The sequence below is a fragment of the Pseudophryne corroboree genome, chromosome 7, assembly GCF_028390025.1.
Source record: "Pseudophryne corroboree isolate aPseCor3 chromosome 7, aPseCor3.hap2, whole genome shotgun sequence".
NCBI classification, from domain to species: Eukaryota; Metazoa; Chordata; class Amphibia; order Anura; family Myobatrachidae; genus Pseudophryne; species Pseudophryne corroboree.
The window spans coordinates 313415871-313436731 of NC_086450.1; the positions used below are offsets into that span (position 1 = coordinate 313415871).

A 20861-nucleotide genomic window follows, 5' to 3' on the forward strand; every position below is an offset into this window, starting at 1 on the left:
CGTGATGGAGACGCAAACGGAGACACCCCCAACTCACTAGAAAAAGAAAGCGTCTCTGTGCACTCCCGGCGGGGCTAGGCGGATGGATCGCTTAGTCACTCCGGAAGTGCACGCCTGCGATGGAGCTGCCTCAGATGAGCATGGCTCCATCTGTGGGGGTAATTCAGACCTGATCACTTGCTAGCTGTTTTTTGCAGTCCTGCTTTCGCATAGTTGCCTCCCACCGGGGAGTGTGTTTTAGCTTTGCAAGTGTGCGATTGCATGTGCAGCCAAGCGGTACAAAAACACTTTGTGCAGTTTCTGAATTGCCCATGACTTATTCAGCCAGTGCAATCACTTCAGCCTGTCCGGGGGCCAGAATTGACGTCAGACACCCGCCCTGCATTGGACACGCCTGCATTTTTCCAACCACTCTCTAAAAACAGTCAGTTGCCACCCACAAATGCCTCCTTCCTATCAATCTCCTTGCGATCGCCCGTGCGAATGTATTCTTCGCATTAACCCATCGCTGAGCGGCGATCCACTTTGTACCCATGCAATGCGCCTGCGCATTGCGGTGCATATGCATGCGCAGTTCTGACCTGATCGCAGCGCTGCAAAAAACGCTAGGAGTGATCAGGTCTGAATTACCCCCTGTATCTCTTTGCTTACCTCAAAATACCAACCCATCCTCATTGCTCTTTTTTGCATCTCTCATCTACATGCATTATTCGCGCACATTCACGATTGCAGGACTTTCTTTTGGCTGCATCCACTCCCAGGCACAATAAGACCCTCCTCAAGTCTCCGAACCTTCAAGCATTCCCTTAAAACTCAACTCTTCAGGCAAGCTTATCAAATTCTGGAACTGCCCACATAACCGTCATAAGCTTTCCTATCCAATTGTATCCCCACTGTACAGACCACACATATCTTTACATATTTTTTTTTCTTTACTTTCCCATCCTCCTGATCCCAGGCCAACATTACAACATACCAAGAACCTTTTCAATCTGGTGGACCATTATGCAATAAATAACACCGATCCTTGTTTATCAATGCCTTTTTCCCTGTAGATTGTAAGGTTGCGAGCAGGGCCTTCCTACCTTTATGATTGTCTGTTTTTTTCCCAATTTTGTTTTATCACTGTTATTTCCAATTGTATAGTGCAATGGAATTTGCTGCGCTAAATAAGAAACTGTAAATAAATAAATAATCATGGGTTTAGGGGGTGGGGCCGGCACAAGGCAGTATAGAGCACTGTTCCAGCCTCACATAGGCAATATCATGGTAAAGAGATAAAACTGGTTAACTGGAACAAAAAAATTGCCTATTATCAAGTCAATAAGGGTCTTTTACTGCATTTAGGCAAAACATTTGCAATAAGCAGCAATAACCAATCAGATTTTTAATTTCACTGGCTAACTTCCACTAGAAAGATTTCCTTAAATGCAACACTGATAAAATAGCAAACTAATATTATGTTTATTTGATTGATTTCAGATTATGGGCCGGACATAATGACACCCGACATCCCTGGAGTTTTGAGATGCCGGACGATCTCGGACTTTTTTTAAAGGGGCAATCACTTTCAAGGCAAAACCATGCCTTGTAAGTGATTGTCCTTTTGAAAAGACATCTGAAATCGGCCAGCATCTCGTACTACGGCATTCTCGGGCGTCATTATATTCGGACTCATGTGTTTAAGCTAGGGATGTGCACTTTGCCATTTTTGCTGGATTTGGTTCTGTTTCGTTGGCCAGTTTTAGATTTGGATTGGATTTGATAAACCTCCATGACTGGCTTTGGAATTGGATTTTTTTTTAAATTGTCAAAAAAAAACTAAAATCTCTTAATTTGGGACTTTATTTGATCTTAGCGTATTAAAAACATCTTAAATTGGCTGGCATCTCGCTCATCCGGTGCTCTCGGGCATCATTGCATCCGATCCCACGTTTTCAAACTCGAAATGTGCTGGATTTGGATTTGGTTCTGATTTGTTGGCCGGCTTTGGATTTAGATTTGACAAACTGCCGTAACTGGCTTTGGATTTGGATTTTTTTCTTAAATGAACAAAAAAAAAGTTAAAATCACTTAATTTGGGCCTTTATTTGTTCCTAGCATATTTTTAACCTCAATAACATTAATTTCCAGTAATTTCCACTCAATTTTGACCAAATCACAGCTCACAATATTGTTTTCACCAATAGTGGTCAAAGATTTGTCTGGCTAAACTGTGGTACACAGTGTGGGTTGGATACAGCGTGGGATACAGGACAGGTTGGATAAAGTGCGGGATGCAGGACAGGTTGGATACAGTGCTGGTTGGATACTGTGTGGGTTGGATACAGTGTGGGATACAGTGCAGGTTGGATACAGTGTGGGTTGGATACAGTGTGGGTCGGATACAGTGTGGGATATATTACTGGTTGGATACAGTGTAATATACACTGCGGGAGAGATATAGTGTGGGTTGGATACTGTGTTGGCCATATACAGTTTGGATTGGATCCATTGCAGGATACAGTTCGGGTCAGATGCAGTGCTGGATACATTGCTAGTTGGATACAGTGCGGGATACAAAGCGGGTCAGATACAGTGTGGGATACATTGCTGGTTGGATACAGTGAGGGTTGGATACAGTGCGGGATACAGTGTGGGTAAGATACAATGCAGCATACAGTGCACGGCAATTACACCAATAGTGCACCTACTGTGACAGGGGATGCCAGTGATGTCCTCAATGCGAGAGTGTTGGCAGTGCAGGGTTGCTGGCAGAGTCCTCAGTGTGTGGTTGCCGATTGTGTCAGTACTGTTGGGGTACTGGTGGTGCTGGCATTGACGGTGGTGTCCTTAGTGCAGAATTGCTGGTGGTGTCGGTACTACTGGCTGCGCTGGCAGTGTGGGGGTGCCAAGGGTGTCCTCACTGCAGCGGTACTGACAGTGTCCTCAGTGCTGGGTTGCCGGTACTGACAGTACTGCTGAGGTGCTGGCAGTGTCGGCAGTGCAGGAGTGTTGATGGTGTCATCAGTGCAGGGGTGCCAACAGTGTCAGCAACACAGGAGTGCCGGTGGTGTCCTCAGTGCTGGGGTGTGTCAGTGGTGTTGGCAGTGTGGGGGTGCTGGCTGAATCAGCAGTGCGGGGTTGCTGGTTATGTCGGCAGTGCAGGAGTGCCGGCAATGTCCTTATTATTATTAGTATTATTATTACTATTATTATTATTATTATTACTACAGTAGTAAGCAATTGGAACTGAATTCAATAGTGTGTCAACAATAAAAAGTGACTACATTTTTGGGTCTTGATATCCTGTACAACTAGGACATTTACATCATCTACTGGATACATTCTATGATTGTGTTGCCCATCTAGGGAGAACTAATTGGATATGCACTCAGAGACTATTATATCCACATGGCACCGTGATTATGTATTGTCTTTCTCCAGTCAACCTGAGTGGGCTGAGTCATTTATGACAATATATGATTTTCTTCCCCATAAGTCAGAGCATGTGTATGAAACTAGAACCTACAAGATGAGAAATGAAATTATCTCTGTTTTTAGATGATTTTTGCTCATAGCTTCAGGGAGCATAGAAGGCAATATTAAGATCTAAAGAAGCATCTACCTAACAAAAGAAATAAGTGACAGTGACACGATACAAGATTGTGTACCCAGCAAAAGAAAAGCAATAATGGATTCATTTAAATGTCCCCTATAGATACATGTGGAAAATTTCAAGGATCACAAAAACCTGTCCATTTCAGCGCAATGCGATGGAAATACATTTGCATCACGGAAACACTACAGTCACTTGAAGTAAGAAATTGAAGGCTGATTGTAGCAGGTACACTAGCAGCACTGTGGTTGGACAGCTCTCACATTTGTCAGTATGGACAGAACAAATAACATGCAACACCTTTAATCATCCAGAAATAAAGCAGTAAGCTACAGTAGTATGCACACCATCACCAATATATGAGCACCGATGATTACAGATAATACATTGAAGTCTTCTGCATGGAAACAAAATGCAGCAAACTGCAGACTTTAGAGACCTTCATTTGTTATTGAAAACTGTTAATATTGGGATTCCATTGAGAGAATTGGATACTCATTCTCCCTGTTCACTGAATATTTACTCAGACCTCTAAAGTTGCTAACATTAGTCATCATCAGGGGCAAATACAGGATTTCTGTAGGGGGTTTCCAAATGTTTGATTTTAGAGCAATTGTCACCTTCCCATGAAGGATCCATACTTAGCAAGTAACAAGCTTTGTTCCGGGCAACTGGAAACCCACCCTCCTACGTTTGCCTATGATCATATTTGATGAGTGTTTCCCCAGTTTAGATACAGTATAATCTATTGTTTGTACAATGCCAAATTTATTTCATTTATTTTTTTTACTTTTACATATGATGGTCGGGATGCAATGAAGTCCGAGTTCAGCAGCCATGCTGTACACCAGCCGAACTCGGATGGTTAAATCGTGTCTTGTAAATGATTGCCCCTTTAAAAAACATTCAACTTCGGATGGCATCCCACACAGCCGCTGGACTCGGACTTCACTACATCAAGGCCAATTATTTTTTTATAATTGTAAAGAAAGGTTAAACATTAGGCACATTGCGATTGTTATCATTTGAGAGGTATTTTTTTGTTTTACCAATTAAAGTATTAGTAAAATGGTACAGCAAAATCTAATCAAAATAATATGTTTAGTGTCTCTTACAGAAATTAATGAGTATAATTGTGAAAAACAGAGCCATGAAAGATACTATGGAGAAAGAATGCATCATAACATTTGAAGATGTTTAGTACAAAACCTGTACCCATACTAAAACTTATATATAGCTCCAGATAATTTAGATTTCTCAAATTTGGAGCTCCATTCATTATGAAATCACATTTAAAAATACACCATGGTTCCCCACACTGCCCCTGATGTTCCCTTCTATATTCCCTTCTGTAACAGGCACCTTGCTTCATTAATATGTTCCCCTACATATTTGGAAGGACTCAACTGTCAAGGACTAAATTTATATGCACTCCGGGCTTGGATAATTTTAGGAAGCAGCTATTAGTAAAAATAATGACAGTATTAAGAAATATATGGTTCTGCACTGTCAGCATTTTAATTAGTTTTACTTCATCAAGGTCATGACACAGTAGATATATAATTCATCAGGTGTTCAGGATACGGAGCTTGTATCTGAAGCATATTGCAGTTACTTATGAACCTTCCTTAAATACATCTTCTATTTAAATATGCAAGTCAGGATCAATGAGAGGACAGGACAAATAATTTTATAAATTGTAATTATGTATTTCAGGCAAAGGCTTCAGTTGATTTGTTACATTGTCTCCTTAAAATTCAGAAGATCATGCATAATATTCGATCAATAGCAGTATTTACTTGTTAAGATATGGAACTTGGCGTAAAGTAGGCAATCTGCAATTTCACATAGAAATATTTTCATTGGAATCTCCAAGTCAACAAGAAATGGACTGTTTTTAAGCAAAGAAATAGTCCTCCCTCAATTTGTTAGGCTCATAAGATAAGTTTGCTACAGATCCTGCTTTTGAGTGTTAATGAGAAATAAGCTTCAAATGAATACATAAGAATTCTACAAATGTTACAAGGAGTATATGTCCATAGGTTTGATGTCCCGAGTTAACTGTGTATTTATTTTCTAAACATAATGTCAACCTGACTCACTTTTGTCTGCAAAACATTTACTGGCTCTGTAATGTGGACTGTGTGCAAATCACCACAGGATTCTGGAGACCTGCTGAAGTGTGTCTTTACTAGCTGCAGTCGTGTTGAATAATGGCTATAGAAGCACTTTCTGTATAACAAAAACTTCCTGTATAACAAGTGGATGGCAATGATACAATTTCCACCATCCACATACACGATACATCTACAAGAGCCACCAATTATTATTTTTACTAAAAAAACTGCTGCTTTAACTTCTTACCTGTCCCGTGTATTCTTCTTATTTACATTACTTAAGGACCATGGGGTAAATGCGCTAATTTGACTAATATGACTTATGGTAACTCAGCCCTCCAGCAACGTCTATGCTACCTGTTTGGCATCAGCCTTGTTCTGAGGGGTACAAAAGATGACTTGCTGACCAAAGATATCAGTGACTGCAGCAAATTATGAAATGTGTTGAGAGAGATCGGTTATTGGTCAGCAGCCCCTTTGAAGGTCTACCACTGCTCCTTCCTAAACTCCTTGTGCCCCCTGATAGCTGGTGCTCTGGAGGGCAATGCTCATACTGCCTCTGGGAGTTACACCACTGGCTACAAGCTAACACTACAGCCAACTTATTAAATGCTTTGGTAAATAGAAAGCCACAATACATTTGCCACTTACTTACAACACTCAGAATGAACCCATAAGTCTGTGGTAAAGCCACTGGACATCTATTTTAAACCCAATTAAAGACAAAATTATTGTGTGACTATAAATAACGCTTTATGTACAGTTTTAGTCATGTTATAGCTCACAGTGGGAAAGGTTAGCATTGAATCATGAAACCCATCCCAATGATGACACAGGATGTAGTTATGTGATTGGCTATCAGCAGACCGCCGGTCACATTACCGATGGCTAAATCCTGCACCCCTTTAAATCCCGACAGTCGGCATGCTGACTAGCAGGGACTGTCCCCCCTTGTGGGTGTCACCACCAAGCCCGCAGTGTGGCAAGCACAGCATGCTCACAAGGGGCTTGTTACACTCGCCCCCACCACTGGGGCGTATCTACACAATGGCCAGGATGGCACTCGCCAGGGGTGCCAGCCAAGGAGGGGCGCCATCCGACGGTGTCATACACGGGCAGCAGGTAGATACACTTTGTAGAGGCAGCACTATTGTCCCCCTTCCCCTGGCATTCCCTCACCCGTCTGAGAACAACCACGGCAGGCAGCAGCAGCCACGCTAATTGGAGCCGGGGTCTGGCACGGCATCACATTACAATAAAGACAACTCTGCATAAACTACAGCTCCCAGCAGCCCTTGCTGCTGGAGCTCACAGAAGCAAGGGCTGCTGGGAGCTGTAGTGTATGCAGAGTTTTCTTTATTGTGGTGCGGTGCCGGACACAGTGGCTGCCGCTGTTGCATGCCGTGGTTGTTGCCGAGGCGGGTGAGGAACTTCCAGGGGGGGTTGAGGCGAATTGGAACGACGGAATACCACGCTACTTTCCACTGAGCCGGACCCCACTGAGCCGGCCACCCTCAGTAGCAGCCGCGGATGGCTGTCACACGGTTACAGCACCATGACTGCGCTAATTGACCAGTGGTGATCATGAAGAAAATGCTGAGGTACGTTGCCTTTGTGGCCATATTACACATCATTTATTGTGTGTTAACCAGGCTGAGTGGCGGCAGTAGCAGCAGCGTCACTGCAAAGTCTATATGGCCACAGCACAGACGCACGGCCCGACCCCTTACATTTCCAGAGACAGTTCCAAGTGAGCTGTCCAATAGCTTATCCTTCCTCTCTGCTTGCATAATTGATGGCAGTGGCAGCCAATCAGCTGGCACCAAATACAGTTCCCCCACTTTCTGATGACTGATGGCTGCGCCAACCAATCAGCAGCTAGGAGCATCCAATAGATGCAAGAGGACCAACCACCGATGTTATTAGTGACTTGATCATGCTGAGAGTGTTGTCTGGGAACCTGCGATGTGATCGAGGTACCAGCAACTTACATATTTAATATTGGCAGTGTGTCGTAATGTAAGTGCAGCGAAAGGTTAACGTGCCCTGGCTGGGGTCTGCTGGCCTGTTATATGTCCACATTAGCAGTGGCAGCCAAGTTTGCAGCAGGACAGGCGTGGAGCAGCCACCAATCTCAGGGCCTGGGACTTTCCATATATCAAATATAGGGGGGTATCTGTCCCTTACTTTGCCAGGGGTGCTCGGACCCCTAGATACACCCCTGCCCCAACACACTGGCATTCGACTGCAAGGATCCCGCGGTTAGTATGCAGCGGTAACGGAAACCCAAACTGATGATACAACACAGTCATTTTACCAACTGGACATTTTTGTACTTAAAAAGAAATCCCTAAAATAAAGAGTAATTATTATTGGTTTCCATATAGGGCTGTCTATGCTATGATAATAGGGCTGAAAAAAACAAATGGTATAAAAATCAACTAGAGAATATTTATTTATTTATTTTTTGCAGACTGACTTTTTTAATGGACTGGTTTATTTATTATTTAAGGTTTATTTTATTAATTATTCAGACCACTTTTTTAAATTGAATTATTTATTTTTCTTATAAGAAGCATATTCTTTTAGTTTGGGGTTTGGCCCTTGTTTCCCTTTCCCTATATTACAACAGGTGTAGCAGCTGTTGATCTATTACTCCCATTAAAGTCTGCTAGTTGCGGCTAAGCAGTGCATGCTGGGAGCTGTACATACATGTAAACAGATTATAAGAATAAAGAAATGACCATGCTGCTTTATATGCTATATATGGATGCCAACATTTTAAATTGATATTTCCTAGGACACTTTGTATTACTGTTTACGTGCCTGTCATTGTAATGAATCCTATGTGTACAATGTGTCAGTGTACAATCCTAAAGCCGGGTACACACTAGCCGATGTGTGTACCCGGAGATATTGGCTACAGCGGGGACCCAGCATGGTGCGGGCATTGGTAAGGGCATACACACTTGCCGATGCCGGTGCGAAGGGAGCGACGGGGGAGCAGGCACCAGGCTGCAACAAGGTGCTCCCTCGTCTGGACTGTTCAGATGAGGGAGGGTGGTCGTTAACGATGCTCGGGAGTGCATTGTTAACGATATTGAGTGTACACACTAGACGAGATGGCCCCTCTGAGCAAAATCTTGAACTTTCTCCTCTAGTGTGTATGAGGCTTAAGGCAGAGGGTTCCAAAATGCGATCCTAAAGGCACCCTAACAATCCAAGTTTTAAGTAAAACCAATTTTGGGCTCAGGTAACTTAATTAGTTCCTCAATCAATTTAATTTAACCCTCTATTCTCAGCCATGGATATTCTTCGGACCTGGACTTTAGGGTGCCTTGAGGATTGAATTTGGGAACCACTGGTCTAAGGAAATAAATCAAATTCTTTAAATTTTAAATTCTCTTCTTCAATGCATATTTAATTGAAAAACAAAGTGATAGAAATAATAAGAGTTAAGACTCACTTTCAGTATATAGAACATGAGGAAATTTACTGTACTGTTGGCCAAATATTGTTCTCTGCAAAATCTAAATAAAAAATATGTAACACAGAAAAACAGAGACATTTCAATCTAGGGACAAACATTTTAAGAGATAAACCTTTAAACTTGGGTACTACGACTACCCATTATATTTGGGTTAAGTTAGCAACTATGAATACTTTAATGTGTTTTAAAATAGAAAAATAACATGCAATATGCTTATGTATCAACTAAAAATACAGTATGAAGCAAAAAATTAAAGCAAATAACACAAGTAAAAGCACAGTAAGTGTTCCAGAACAGTGGCTATTAGTTTGTTGCCACATATTGATACTTACAAACATTGTACCTGCAGGAACATCAATAGGCTCAGGAATAATTTAGTTCAGTTCCTGTTTGTGCAAGCATTAACATCTAGTGATTCTCCATAGTAATAGGAAAGCCCAGTAATATCGACATATGATATCACTCAGAAATTTGCACAGAATAGCTGAATCAGCTATCGCATGTTAGGTATTACTATTAGAGACATGTCAGCTTCAATATACTCATTACTGCTATTACAGTAAGAAATCGATCCAGTTTGTACTGCATTCATTAATGAGTCCATGGTGACTTCTACAGGTCTCTCCTGGTAAAGGAAAATAAATAGGAAAACTTAAATATAAAAAAAAAGAAGAAGAAGGCGACGGATGTAAACTCCGAGTGTACAAATGTCTATAGGGCTGATTTATCAACGAGTTTTATCATACGCAACAAGTTTTAAAATGTGTTACATATGATAAATGGTGCTCCGGCCAATCAACACCCAACTGTCATTTTTCAAACACATGAAGTTATTAGCTGAATTGCTGGAGCATCATTTATCATACGCAAAGAGTTTTCAATCTCATTCCACATAATAAAACAGTCCCTATATGTCCTAAAAATGCATCAAAAAAATTGCTTGGGTAGAATGAGAAGTGAAAATGTAAGTTATGTTAAAACCAACACTATTATGAAAATGAGCCTGGTCGAAGAGGTGTAAATTATGTCTGTCGAGAAGAAGTTAGATGCATTGCGGCACCCTGCAGCCAGTATCTGTACTGATAAGCTGCGTACTGTAGCTACTGGGATCTTCCTTAGGATGCTCCAAGCAGTGCTCTACTTCCAAGAGCCGGCACCCTGCTCCCTAACTGTGACATCAAGGCTTTAGGAGATAAGGCCGGCACAGGGCGCACTGCCTTCTTGTTATGGCGATGCACTGAGGATTGTGAGATTGTAACTGTTCTTACACTTCTTAACCTGGGTATACTCACAAGGACTGGAGGCAAGACATCTGATGCCGTACCAGTGCAAAAACAAAGCTCCTATATTGTATAGCTGGGAATTTGCACCTCTGTGAAATAAAGAAATTTGCCCATTGTTGTTCTTTTTTTGAAGATTTTCAATACAAAAAAAATGAACAGATATTCCACTGATTCATTTTTCAGTGTCACAATGTACTCATACTGTATCTGCTTTCCCAACTCTTTGGTTCATAGACATATAATATGTGTGATATTTAGCGATTTGTGTATACACTTAAGCACATGAGTGATAAAAAATAGTGTTGCAACAAAGCAGTATAGGGTTTATTTCAACTGCTGTTCCAGGTGATTCTCTGAAAAATTAAATGTAGAATTGTAGATGATGGAGATGATGGAGAGTAACCAAGGGAAGTATTAATTATCCAGCAATACTAGTGAAAATAATAATAATACTAATAATACTAATAATAATAGTAACAATGAGGCATGCAAATTTCATGTTGAATGCAAACATAGGTTAGTTAGCTCTAATTAGATAGAGACATTGCTACAATATTATCTCCCTGGTGAGCAATAAAATATCCATGTGGCTAAAATTTATATATATATATATATATATATATTTCCTTAGGAACAAACACGTTTCATAAACAGTATAAAGTTTACATTTCCAGTTACTTATTTAACTATTCGTGGCCAAATTATATAATTTCTTCTGATTCCATTTCATTTGCAGACTGTTCACTCCTATGCCTCATTATGCCTTGTTATTCCTAATAATACCATCACTTCCAAAGGAAACTATTATTCTTAATTTGCTTCCCTGTTCTTCTGAAGTTCTATGCCAGTGCCGGTCATGTAGCAGTGATGCTTTTACTGCTCTTTGAGAAATTGCTGGAGGAACACTTGTTTCACATTTCTTTTCTTTGCTCTTAAGCGTTAAATAATTAATAATCTTGCACTACTTTGGAATGGCTCTAATCTGTTCCACAGATAGCTCAAAGTTTGCAGATGGATATATTAGGATTTTGTAATATGTGGCATAAACTACATATGAAGAGAGATGGCTAAGCAAGGGAGATGTGCACTCCAAGCTGGACCCCTGCTTTTCCTAGACTTTCCTTGTGATCCGGTGGTACAGATGGAAGAAGTCACATGCCGCCTATCATTCAGTGATGGACAGCATATTGGTGACACAACCCGCCAGTGATTTTTGCCAATGGTACCCTACCAGTTTATAAAGATAGTTTAATACTGACAGATAATGGTAGCAAAAGAATACAATAATGGGGATGTAGTTGTGTGACCGGCGATCACGAGACTGCCGGTCACAATACCTATGCCTGGATCCCGTCCCCCTAAAAATCCAGATAGTCGGCATGCCGAACAACAGAGACTATTCCCACTCGTAGGTGTCCACGATACCCATAGAGTGGGAATAAACCTGTGGAAAGCACTCGTCGTTGCGCTCACCCCCCTGCTGGGCATCTCAAAGCCAGAAACCCGCCATTGGTATGCTGACCGGCGGTCTCCTGACCGCCAGTCACACATACCCAACCCAAATAGTGTGCTCTTTAGGCTGCGAGGGGAGGGTTAGGTTTAGGCTGTGGGGGGGGGGGTTAGGTTTGGGCACCCACAGGGAGGGTCAGGTGAGGTATACAGGAGACAGTGGGGGTTAGTCAAAGTTGATCGCAGCAGCAAATTTGTTAGCAGTTGGGCAAAACCATGTGCACTGCAGGGGGGTGGGCAGATATAACATGTTCAGAGAGAGTTAGATTTGGGTTGGGTGTGTTCAAACTGAAATCTAAATTGCAGTGTAACAATAAAGCAGTCGGTATTTAGCCTGCACAGAAACAAAATAACCCACCCAAATCTAACTCTCTCTACAAATTTTATATCTGCCCCCCCCCCCCCCCTTCAGTGCACATGGTTTTGGCCCAACTGCTAACAAATTTGCTGCTGCGATCAACTCTGAATTACTCCCAATAACCTCCAGCTTCATCACTTTCAGGAGGAATGAATTAGCATATGAAGCATTGGTTCAAAAGCTGTAAAGGCCCACAACTGTGCTTTATGTGTGTGTGTGTGTGTGTGTGTGTGTGTGTGTGTGTGTGTGTGTGTATATATATATATATATATATATACATACATATCTATATATCTATATAGATGCGAAAGCCCTCACTAACTCACTCACTCATTGACTCATCACTAATTCTCTTGTTTTCTGATATGTTAGGAAGAAGAAATTTAACATAGGTATTCTTCGGAGATAGGAGAACTACGTAATTAGAATTTTTATAAACCTCCCCTAAGGGGATGAAAAGAGGGTTGACATAATGACGTCATTACCAATGCGTGGCTTGTGTTGCGTAATGATAGCGCTCAAACGGACAATCGGATTAAAATTTGGATTGGATGTGCAGTGTGTAGGATTTAAAAAAACTACAAAATAGACCTGTCACTTTTTACCGTATCTGCTACGGGTGCTCCTCAGGTAACACCAAGGACCGTGAATTAATATTTACTTACATTAAGATGTCTCAAATTTACCAGATTTTTAACACTCATTTATATTTACAACCGTAAAATCAGAAACTGGTATATCAGGATATAAATATATATATATACATGCTGTTGTCCCTGATGAAGAGGCTGCGTCCTCGATAGTAGTCGGATCAATAAAGGACTTTTAAATATCTGAAAATCATCTGCTGAGTGCCGCCTTTGTGGCACCCCACCAAAAGAACCTTCTCCCCTTGTACATTTACTGTGGAGTGCCTTATTTATATTTATACTGCATATACTTATATATGCACCTGATCTATTGTAATAGTATATATACAGTAGATATGAACACGTAAGATGCCCTGTATATTATGCCCCTTATACATTGGTGATAGTGGGGTATGTCGTTAGCCATCCTGTGGCCACAACATGCATTGGTGTCAGTGTATAATCAGGGACTAAGCACCCAGTGAAGCCAGCACGTGTGGAGAATGTGGCACCCCATCATAGCTGCCACGAGCTGTAGTGTGACTTTTGTGCCCCTTCCCCTGCTGAATGCATCCCTGACTGGACACTAGTAAACTTACAGCAGGGATAGTGCTACCTGTGCCGTGAATGCTGTTTCTGGCATGGGGACACTGACCAATAAGCAACAGGTATATTGATCCCAGAGAGAGAGAGAGAGACAGTTTGTGCAGTGGCAGTTTCAGCCGTCTTCAGAGACAGTTGACAGTTGGGCAGCAGCCATCTTAGAGGGACTCAGAGCAGCAACATGGAGCAGAGGCAGCTGCTGGTGTGTGACAGGTGTGCTGTAAAGCTTATGTAAAGCCAGCTTCGATTCCCATGTCCGGAGATCATTGTAGCAGCCAATCAGTAATACCAGCCTCCTGTGGGGATCCCACTGCTTCCAATGGTGCTGGCTGATAGGCATCTGACAGAGCAGAACAGTAATGGGCTCTACTGACTATGTGGCTGGGAACTAGGCCACGCAGCCTACACTCCCTTTTGAAGGACAGCCCTGGAGGTAGCCCTGCTTTGGGGTAACAGATGGTGGGAGGAGCAGAGACAGTGTCTTGTTGCAGCTGCAGACAGAGGACAGGACACAGCTGCAGTGCACAGGAGCTGGTGAGAAAATACTACATCACCCTTTCAGGAGGGCTGCAGTTATTAGTTATTACCCACACCCAGGAAAGAACTTAGAGAACACTCTACCAGCAATTCTAACCTTCTACCTTTATTAACCCTTTAGTGCTGCAGTTAAGGGGTTAAATAAGTTCAATAGTATATATCTACTGTGCTGCTGTGATACTTTCAGTCTTAAGTACTGCACTGTCAGAGAGGTCCAAGGAGGGACATTTCAGCTGTACAGAGACATATTGGTTGCCTACAGACCGTTCTAGATCAGTACTCGGAAGAGAGCAGCAGCCACTGCATAGCTACTCATGTGTTACATATTGACAGGAAAATTGGAGTAGTCCCTACAGGAAGGAGATACACAGTGTCAGTTGTGCAGATTCTGTCTAAGAGACCACAGAGTAGGGACCGTGAACAAGGATCTGGAGACTCTGTTTCCTCTAATTCATGTAATTCCCCAGAATGCTGTCAGACTTATAAGCGAAATAGCTGTCCCCTCAGGAGCAACACTAATTCATAGGATAAACTGCCTTTTCAAGGGATACCAGTCAGGAACAATTAATTTCTGTTTCCACCTGACCTGGACAATAAACAATAAGAGAGCTCTCATTAATATATATTCAGCTGTACACGTGATCTAATGCACTTCTTACCTTACTTACTTAAGCCAGTTTACTTATATTCCTTGGTTCAGGTAGGGAGGGAATTTACTGTATAAAGTGTTAGCTTTGCAACCAATGCATATTTTGTGGAAAATTTGATGGTTAATGTGAAGTTTATATTAGTCCATAATCTATGTAACCAGGTTAACTAACGGTTCACCATGTATAGCACTCCGTATTTACATTAGTATTTAATTTTGCACCATTTGCGGAAGAGGTTAATTATTTTGCAGGCACGCAACACAGGTGGAGAGACCACAACCATCATTCAGTTCCTGTACAATAAACAGACCTCCCGTTTGATGTATTAATTCCCAATGGTTAAACTGTCATACTGCATGCCATTGAATGTTGCTAGTTGTATGTAATCTTTTCTTCAGAGGACACTCGGAATGTGATAATAACCGTTTGAACCAATAAATTGTGCCCTCTCTTACAACCCCTGTGTGGCTTACCCGAACCAATCTTATATACTTGACTCTCATCGATGGAAAGGTAAATCATCACACATCCAGGTGGTTACCTCCAAACTAGATAACTTGGCACAACACTTGGTTGTTACACTTTAATTTGGCATCCACAAACTGGATGCGTACAAGATGTCTGACCCACAGACTCCCGCATCAACTTCAGGCAAGAGGCTTCTGCCCACGTCTCCCAGGTGGGAAAGCTTGAATACTACCATGACAGCATCACCTATCACCTTGCCATATTATTTTGGGGCCCCATGTGTATCTACATATGCTGGAAACATGCACTTTTCTGGCACGACCACCTTTAAAGACTTTAAGGATAAAATGCACTTAATGTTTCGTTTATACCCACTGAGTGAGAAACAGCAAGTTGAGATTTGAATGGGACAATTGAAGGGCCCTGCATTGCACGAGGTCAAGGACTGGGAAGACAGTGAAAAGGAGACAGTGGAGTGTATCTTCAAGAAACTGGCAGGCATATTCAATTCAAAGACGGTGGTGGAGTTGGAAAGTCGCTTTTATGCCAAGAAACAGAAACCCAATGAATTATTGCGGGAGTTTGCTCTTGGGCTGCAGGAGGCCATGAAAACAGTTCAAGCTCTCGACGTCCGGGAGGTTGGGTAGGCTGATGAGACTCTAATCAACCTGTTTATAGAAGGAGCACAGGGGAAAGCAATTTGTTCACAGCTGCAAATGTGGAAATGGCAACAGCCAAATAGCTCCTTCTCCGAGTTTAAGGAAAACATTTTGCAAATACTCAGATTGAATTAAAGTGATGATGTCGAGGATGACACTTCATCTGAAAAACTTGAGGGTGAAGGGTCCAATGACACTAAACTGTGCATCAGACTTGAAACCCTAACACAGAGAGGAGCAGTCCTCCAACAGGCCCAAACACCAACTGGGTCGGATCCTGTAAGCCTTCTAGGAAGCAAGATTATAGAACTAACACTAAAGCTGGCTCAGATGGATCAGAGGTTGGAAGAGCTCGGCCGAGGACAAGATCAAGGCAGATGCCAGGAATGGCGCCAAGGGCGCAGTGAAAAGAGTCACCCTCGCTGGGATGTACCCAGAGAATTAGGCCAACAGATGACCAATCAAATCGACTCTCAGGGAAGGCCAATTTGCAGAGGTTGTCATCAGAGTGGACATATTGAGAGAAATTGTCCTAATGTTAATTTAAACCAAGAGACCCCAAGGCAAGGTACCGAACCTTGGGAGAAAGCTCATTAATAGGTCCATCATCACAGGTATGGTGGCCCAGGTACATTGGTGAATGTCCACATCTGAAGATTCGGGTTAATGGAATGGAAATAACAGCGCTTCTGGACACTGGTTCTCAAGTGTCGACCATTCGACTCACAGAGTTTCTCCAGCACTGGTAATAAACTGCTTTTGTAACTCCACTAGTTACCTGGCTCCATCTACTGCCCAGCAATGGACAGCCGATCACATATCGAGGTTATTGGGAACCAGATCTGGTGATTGGTAAAGCCAAGTTGTATAGACAGGGGTGTCTAGTTACCACTACATCTAACATACATCTACCTCCTGTGATCTTGGGCAGGAATGTCCTGAGGAGCTGCCCCGATGTGTTGGTGGAAGCTCTGCATGGTGAAATGAGGACCGCTACTCTTAGGGAGCGAAAGGCGTTACAACAGACAGTACGATTGCTAGAGAAGCAGAGGAGATTTACTAATGGCCGGGGGGAGATCGGGAAGGCTAGAATCACAGATCAGCAGCCTGTCCTGTTAAAGCTCAACTTCGAGCATGTGGTCTGGTGTAAGACAAAGATTGGCCCCCTTGGATGCGACCATGAGGCCTTGATAGAATCCTGCGACTATGATGGACAACAACCCTTTGCTGTGGCGAGAACATTGGCAACTGTAAAACATGGAAGAGTGTTTTACAGTTGCCGCATTACTGAATCCGCATAATTACCCCATGCAACTCTACAAGCATTACCCAGTGGCGAAAGTAAGCCAAGTAGACTTTCAGGACATCGTGGGACAAGGTGTGACTATGGCCCAAAATGGGTTCGCAGCGGGAGAACCGTCGGAGAAAATCAAAGAGACTTAATGGTAGGCCAAGATACAAATTGGTGATGTGGATACTCCCAAGTACAAGAGAGAAGGTGTGCTGCAGGTGGTATGCAGGAATTCTGTGGCTTTTAGTCAGTATCCTTCCGACTTCAGGAAGGCAGAGAAAGTATATCAACATATACCCACAGGAACAACTCCTCCAATTACAGAGCGACACTGGCCTTTACCGCCAGCACTGTATCAGCCTGTACAACACATGATCGCAGAGATGCAGGAAGTTGGGGTTATTCAAGAAAACCACAGGCCCTGGGTGGCCACGGTGGTGATTGTGAAAAAAAAAGATGGAAGTCTTAGATTTTGCATAGACTATCGCAAATTAAATGCCGTGACACACAAAACGCTTATCCTCTCCCTCGAATTGAGGAGTCCTTGACAGCCCTGATTATGGCGGCATTCTTCTCCACGCTAGATCTTACCAGTGGATACTGGCAGATTCAAATGGCCCCAGAGGACAGGGAGAAAACAGCTTTCACGACCGCAATGGGCTTATTTGAATTCGAGAGGATGCCCTTTGGGCTCTGTAATGCACCAGCTACGTTCCAATGGGTTATGGAACACTGCCTTTGGCACCACAATTTTGAAACGGTATTGCTGTATCTCGATGATGTAATCATCTTTTAAAAAAATTATGAAGAGCTCTTGCAGCACTTGGAGGAATTGTTTAGATTATTAGCCAAATCTGGGCTGAAACTCAAGCCGGCAAAATGTCATTTAGTCAAGCCACAAGTACGGTATCTTGGTCATGTTGTCAGTGCCGAAGGAGTGATGCTTGACCCGGAAAAAATCCAAGTTGTTCAGGGTTGGCCAGTACCCAGAACAGTCTGAGACGTTCTAAGCTTTCTGGGATTTTTTGGCTACTACAGACGCTTCATAGAACACTTTGCCGAAGTGGCCGCCCCATTACAAGAACTCTTAACTCTTAAAGGGCAGATCTGGCCTTTTAAGGAAAGGTTCATCTTTTGTTAATTGGGGCATAGAACAACAACAGGCTTTTGACAAGTTGAAGACTTCAGTGACCGAAGCTCCTTTACTTGCCTATCCTGATTATGACAAACCTTTTAGGTGTATACTGATGCCAGTCACAGGGGATTGGGGGCTGTGCTGTCTCAGCGACAGGACAGGCATGAGAGATTTATTGCATATGCCAGTAGGGGCCTGCGCAGGACTGAGCGGAATGGTGAAAATTACAGCACCTTTAAGCTGGAATTGCTTGCTCTCGTCTCGGCCATCCCGGAAAAATGTAAAGACTAACTAGCTGCCACGCCATTTATCATCATGACAGATAATAATCCATTGGCTCATCTAGATACTGCTCGATTAGGAGCCCTTGAACCGAGATGGGTATCCCGTCTGGCCAATATCAGTTACAGTGTGTCTTATAGAAGTGGAAAGTCAAATGGTAATGCTGACGCCCTGTCCTGACTACCCACTATATATGTGGCTGAGGAAAGTAGGGACGTAAACGAAGATGCTGAGATTCCAATGTTCAAACCCTCGAGAATGGAGAGGACTATCACTTCAAACCCCTTGTCTGTGTCAACCAATATGCATTCTGAGGGCCTCCACTATTGACTGGGCAGGAATACAGCAGCAAAGTCCAGTGTTGAAAGAACTTATGGCCTTAATACGACAGCAGAGCCAGTTGAAAAAAAGCCATTGAGCCAAAGCGGATCCAGAGCTAGTGAAATTGTTGAGGCATCGTGACCGCATTTAACTGAACCGTGGCATTCTAGTGCGCATTAGCACAGACCCCGGAACTCATCAGACTATTACTCAAGTTATAGCTCCAAGAGATAGGGCCACTCTCCTGCTTGAAGCCTATCATGATAAATTGGGGCACTTTAGCACCCAAAAGATGGAAGCAGTATTAAGGAGAAGATATTTCTGGATCGGCATGAGGGATGACATTGAGGAATGGTGCCGTGACTGTGTGCCCTGCAACTTTAAGAGACATCCTAATCTTAATCATAAGGACCCTCTACACCCGATCAAGAGTCACTATCCATTGCAGATCGTCGCTATGGACCATGTCAAACTTGAGCCCAGTACCAGCGGTTATCAATATGCTCTGACTATGACCTATCATTACAGTAAGTTCCTGGTGGTGGTTTCAGCCAAAGATCTCACCACGAAGTCCACAGCTGAACTGTTTCTCAAACACTTTGTCAGACCATATAGGTATCCAGACTGTATTCTCACCGACCAAGGCCCTGCCTTCGAGTCGTCCCTGTTCTATAAACTTTGCTCTTTCTATGGCTGCCGCAAAACTAGAAGCACGGCTTACCATCCACAAGGGAACGGATTGTGTGAGCGAGCTAATTAAACTATTATTGGAATGTTAAGAAGTCTATCACGGGAAGATCGGGCCAAGTGGACAACCCTATTACCTGAGCTCACTTACCTGTAAAATAATACTAAACACTTCCACAGGATTTACACCTTATTATCTCATGTTCAGCCAACAGGGCAAACTACCCCAAGACTTGGAGTTGAATTCCCCAGTGACTCATCCTGAAAAGCTTCAAACTGACTGGATCCATGAGCATCAACGGAGGATCAACACAGCTTGAGTCATCATAGCAAAGAGAGTAGACATTGTTCACCAGCGTCAAGAGAGGGATTACAATGCACAAATCCGGACTGAGCCTCTAAGAGTGTAAGATATTGTCTGGAGGAAGCGGAATCATCGCTACAGCAAAATGGATACCATGTGGGAACCTTTCGCTTACATCGTGATAAGTGTACCGGAAGGTGAGCGCTATACATATGAAGTTTGCTGAGACTCATGGGGACCAGTCAGTGCCATGTCTCATGATCAACTCAAGGGCTGTACTGCACAAATTTCTGAGGAAGAACAGGAAACCCCGGAGGGTGTTTCATTGCATAACCCTGTAGAATTTCTGACATTCATTAGCGGTGCAATTCCTCTGAACTCGGTACAACGGTCAGACCCAGAACCCATTGAAGAGATATTCTTGGCATGTAGTGATCAGCTTTGTATTGAGCATTCCCAAGTTAGGGGGAGGTATCTTCCTCGGACATCAGAAGTTCGGAACGCAGTACTAGAGGCACATTACCTCTGAAGTACAGAGATTGAATCAGCCAGATCAGTATATGTACTATAGTGATCGATTTAAGTGAAGAGGCCTGAATTGTTCCATAGATATAGAGAGAATCCAGTAGGTGTGTCGAATAGAGACTGCATTATATTACCATTTTTTGATCTATGAAAACTGTTAATGAAATATTAAAGGTCAATTTCTTTATTGTCTGTGGGAAATGTCAGATGCGTGAGGACAGGCATCATTCTAGTAGGTCCATATGTGGCACCCCACCAAAAGAACCTTCTCCCCTTGTACATTTACTGTGGAGTGCCTTATTTATATTTATACTATATATATATATATATATATATATATATATATATATATATGCACCATGATCTATTGTAATAGTATATATAGATATAAACGTGTAAGATACCCTGTATGTTA

General features: G+C 42.7%; 1 protein-coding gene across 1 annotated transcript in view; it reads right to left on the minus strand.

The window, feature by feature from the left end:
* Window positions 1-20861, minus strand: part of GRIN2A (glutamate ionotropic receptor NMDA type subunit 2A) — a 995689-nt gene that overhangs the window by 807563 nt on the left and 167265 nt on the right. The gene's annotated exons all lie outside the window — the stretch shown is intronic.